Below are 4643 nucleotides of genomic sequence, written 5' to 3'. Positions count from 1 at the left end.
CATTTGATCTAAACCACTGATAAAAGCGTGAATCAATAAGGAACCCTACTGGCTCCTTAACGGGACTCTGGGGTTTAAAAACATTTTGCTAAAAACATGTGGAGAAACAACTGTAAACATGGGTAGGGAGTGTCAAAATCAAGAAAAATATTTTGATCAAATTACTTTGAAAGTAGCTTGAAGTTGTCCCTTTATTTTATTTATAGTGTTTTGGGTTGTATCTCTTTGTATAGTATCCATAGAAGTTGCTCCAGATTATAAAATATATATGTGACTTAAATCAGCTTACTGGTATCCATGTTTTCCACTTGGTTTGGAGTGTGGAAACTTCACTTCCATTTAGATTCTTTTAATTTTACAAAGTTTAATATGATGTCTCTGTTCTGTTTGTTTGTTTTCTTCCTTTTCTTGTTTTTTTTTCTGGATTTTTGATGATTGTGAGTCATTCAGTTTCTGGAATCTGTAGGCTTGTGTCTTTTGCCAAATTTGGAAAATTTTCAGCCATTATTTCTTCAAATTCTCTTTCATCTCCAATCTCTTTCTTCTATGCCCTTGGGACTCTGAAGATACACATATGGGATCTATTGTTCTATAAGTCCCTGAGGCTCTGTTCAGTTTTCTAGTCTGTTTTTCCTCTGTTGTTCATAATGAGTGAATTCAATTTCTCTATCTTCATGTTTACTGATTCTATCTTCTGTCATCTCCACTCAACTATTGAATACATCCATTGAGTTTAATTTTTTTTATTCTATGTATCAGTTCTATAATAGCCATTTGGTTCTTTTTTATGACTTTTCTTTCTTTCCTGGAATTTTCTTGTTCTTTTCTTTTCTCATTTGTTTTAAGAGAATTTGTAAATGATCATTGAAGGATTTTTATGATTGCTGCTTTCAAATCCTTTTCAGATAATTCCAACATCTGAGTCATCTCAGTGTTGACATCAGTTGATTGTCTATTCTCATTGAGGTTGCAATTCTTGGTTCTTGTCATGATGAGTGATTTTTTTTATTGTATTCTGGTCATTTTGTCTATTATGTTAGTAGTGGATTTTTAGTATCTATCTTTATTAGTTTTATTCAGGTGTTCTGAATCAGAAAAAGATTTCTTTTTAAATATCTCACAGTAAATAATTAGTGGCCATCCCTCTCACCCTTATCCCAAGGCAACACAATGAAAGCCAGTGGGAATTTTTCCTAAAAATTTCCATGTGGGTAGACATGCCACAGGTGAGGGAGAAGGGAAAATTATTTTTCCCTGCTTGTAAAGAAAAAGGATGTCCTCTTCCCTCCTCAAAGGGTCTTCTTATTCCAACCATTTGGAATGTGAATAACTATTTTGATGGGAGTCAGATCACCTCATGGCTCAGCTATTACAACTGAAATAATCTCCAAGTCCCTCACTGAAATATAAAGATCTGAGACAATAGCCCAGTCTTCATAGAATCATTTTTTCTTTTTTAAAGAAAAACAAAGTCTTTTATTTGCACCGGTAGACCAGCCCAATATTTGGAAGGGATGATAATGTTAATTCAATAAACATCATCAAAGTGAATTAAAAATAACAAGGTGTGCCAGTTTGGATGTATTATGTCCCCCAAAGTACCATGTTTAATGCAATCTTGTGGAGGTGAATATATTATTGTAGATTAGATTGGAATTCTTTGCTTGTTTCCATGGAGATGTGACTCAATCATCTGTGAGTGAAATGTTTGATTATTTCCATTCAGGTATGGACCCCTCCCATTCAGGGTGGGTATTGATTTAATTACTGGAGTCCTATAAAAGAACTCACAAACAGAAGGAATTCAGAGCAGCTGAGAATGACATTTTGGAGAGCAGCTCAGAGAGAAGTTTTGGAGACAGCTATTGAAAGCAGACTTTTGATGATGCTTTGGAAATGCTAGCCCAGAGTTTGCTCTGGAGAAGCTAAGAAATGTTGCCCTGACAGCAACATTTTGAAGAATGCATAGAAGCTGAGAGTTGCTGGAAAACACACCCTGGAATCAGCAGATGCCAGCCATGTGCCTTCCCAGCTAACACGTTTTCTGGATGCTACTGGCCTTCCTATGGTGAAGGTATACTTGTGTTGATGCCTTAATTTGGACATTTTCATGGCCTTCAGACTGTAAATTTGTGACTTAATGAACCTCCTTTATAAAAGCCAATCCATTTCTGGTATTTTGTGTAATGGCAGCATTAGCAAACGGAACACAAGGGTTTGTGAAATGGCTTTCCAGTGACATGTAATAAATAAGGAAACTGACTACTCTTTAAAGGTATTCTCATTTCATGTTCTTTACAAACTCTTCTCCTTTCATGATTGAGGCATTCAGTTCAGGAATGGCAGAAGCAATCATCTTCTCTTCAAAAGTGGTGATTTTGCTGATGCCTAGGTTATTCTCCATTCCTTTTTTCCCCAGCAGTAATGTTGTGGAGAAATAGGGACAGTGTGTTTCTTGTGACTTCATGAAGCATCATTCAACACCTTTCTTTCCACTCATTACATCCACCAGGGAAAAGATGAACTGGGCACCAGCATAAGCCATGGACAGGGTGGCAGAACTGGATCCAGCTTTCACCTTGACCAACTCTGTGCCAGCCTCCTGGATACGCCCAGTGAGGGTGGTCAGCTCATCCTGGGGAAAGTCTGCTTTGGGAGTGCAGTAAGAGATCAGGTGGATATGGTCTTCCCAGCAGGGCCACCAATGACAGGAATGTTGACTCAGGCTGGATCCAAACCCTGTAGTTCTGCTACTGAAGTGCTGGCTCAGACAATGTCCAGAGTTGTCACACCAAAGATTTTATTGGGGTTGTATACTCCATGTTTCTTATAAACTTCTGCTGTGCCTGGGATGGTGGAGGTAACCGGGATTTGCAATGATACAGACCATGGCTTCAGGGCAATGCTGGGCACAGGCCACAGTCAGGGTGGCCACGATTGTGGCATTGGTGTTGAAAAGGTCATCTCACATAACGCGTGGTTTCCTTGGGACTCCTGCCAGAATAACCACCACGTCACAGCCCTTCAAGCAGTCTGGGAGCTGTTTCGTTCCGAGATAGCCTTTCGCAGTTGCTCTGGTCTCAATATGGCTCAGATCAGCGGCGACTCCCGGCGTGTGAGCGATATCGTAGACGGTCAGGCGTCTCACCAAGGGGCTGTTCTTCAGGAGGAGAGAAACTGACTGCCCGATTCCTCCAGAAACCCCCAGCACAGCTACTTTAGCATGGCTCTGGGCAGAGGTGCTGAGCCGCAGCGGAGAGCGGCGCCAACAGGCGGGGAGAGAGTCGAGAGCACTGCTGGGCGCGGGCGCCGGCAGTTGATTCCAACGACCTCCACACAGCACTCTCCTCATGGAATCTTTGTGGCTTAAACTAGAAACACAGTAGTACTGCAGCCATTTGGCCATCTCAAAGAGATGTGTCATCTGCACCTGGAACTATCCTTTCAAATGACAATAGTTCAAATGAATTATTTGAACTAATTCAAATTAGTCAAAATAATTTCAAATGAGAATAATTACAGCAAATACAATTCTCATGGGATGTAAAGAGTCTCAGGAAACTGGGATATTTTATAAGAATACTGAGAAATCCAGCAAAGTTTTATTTCTCCCCAGTTAGACAAATTTGGGTCTGTTCAAATTTATTAATTTATTTTATTTCAGCAGGCACCTACCTTTTTCAGGTTTAGTATGCAGGTCTTGGCTTAATTGTGTGTGTTATTGTTTCTATGGCAGTTGAATTTTCAGAGCTTTTGCAGTTTTATTTTGATCTAGTTTATCTCTTGCAATGGTGGCTCTCCTTTGTCATGCTGGTGCTGTCTGAGGAGGCAAAAAATTAGTGAGATATTACTGGCACCCTCCCATCCTAAGCTACTCAAGGTCTCTGGGCAAGGAAGGGGAGTAACAGGCCCATGCAGACAAAGAGGCTTCTAGGAGGGTAGACTCAGGTTTGGTGGGGAAGGAGTGGTAGGGCTCCCTGTGAATCCCCATTCCCTTGTAACTGTCAGAGGGATCCTTGATTTGGGTGAAGAAAATGCCTACCTTGGTTGCCTTCTGCTGCTAGGCTGGAATTCATGAAACAATGAATCTGGGTGTCCTTCTTCTTTTGGAGAAGAGGGAACCACAAGACATCTTGCCTCTGGTTGTTCCTCTGTCCTGACATCTCCAACCAATTTACCTTTTCTTTCCACCTTTCAGAGTTCTCTTTTGAGTGTCTTCTGTGTTATTTCCAGTCTTCATGTTGTCCTTACTGTGGAGTAGCAGGGAAAGGCAGGGAGAAATAGATGTATACCATATTGTCTGAATTAGAAGTCCCTCACTGAACTTTAAAGGAAGCAAAAATGAAAATCAAAGAAGGCGTGCTCTGGGTATGTTTTAGGAAAGAAAGACAACTTGGAATAGCATGCTGTGTGTGTCTAAAACAATCAGTGTTGAAATGGATGTGGGAGAGACAAATGTAAAACTGGAGGAAAATGATCAAAACCAAGAATTAGTTTGATCGGTTTATTTTGAAAGTATTTTAAAATTTTTATTCTACTTTAAAGAAAGCAAAAATGAATATCCTAGAATATGTATTATGGATGAGTTTTAAGGCAGAAAGACAATCTTGAATACCATGCTTTAAGAGTTTGCTTGAGCCTAT

At 40.1% G+C, this 4643-nt stretch overlaps 1 pseudogene; it reads right to left on the bottom strand.

Annotated features, from left to right (window-relative positions):
• Window positions 1–2281: 2281 nt before the first annotated feature.
• On the bottom strand, window positions 2282–4163 carry LOC119506237 (annotated as a pseudogene).
• Between the last annotated feature and the right edge of the window lie 480 nt (window positions 4164–4643).

The sequence above is a fragment of the Choloepus didactylus genome, chromosome 1 (assembly GCF_015220235.1).
Source record: "Choloepus didactylus isolate mChoDid1 chromosome 1, mChoDid1.pri, whole genome shotgun sequence".
Classification (NCBI taxonomy): Eukaryota; Metazoa; Chordata; class Mammalia; order Pilosa; family Megalonychidae; genus Choloepus; species Choloepus didactylus.
Note: the sequence above shows the minus strand (reverse complement) of the source record. Positions and strands in the feature narration are given on the sequence as shown.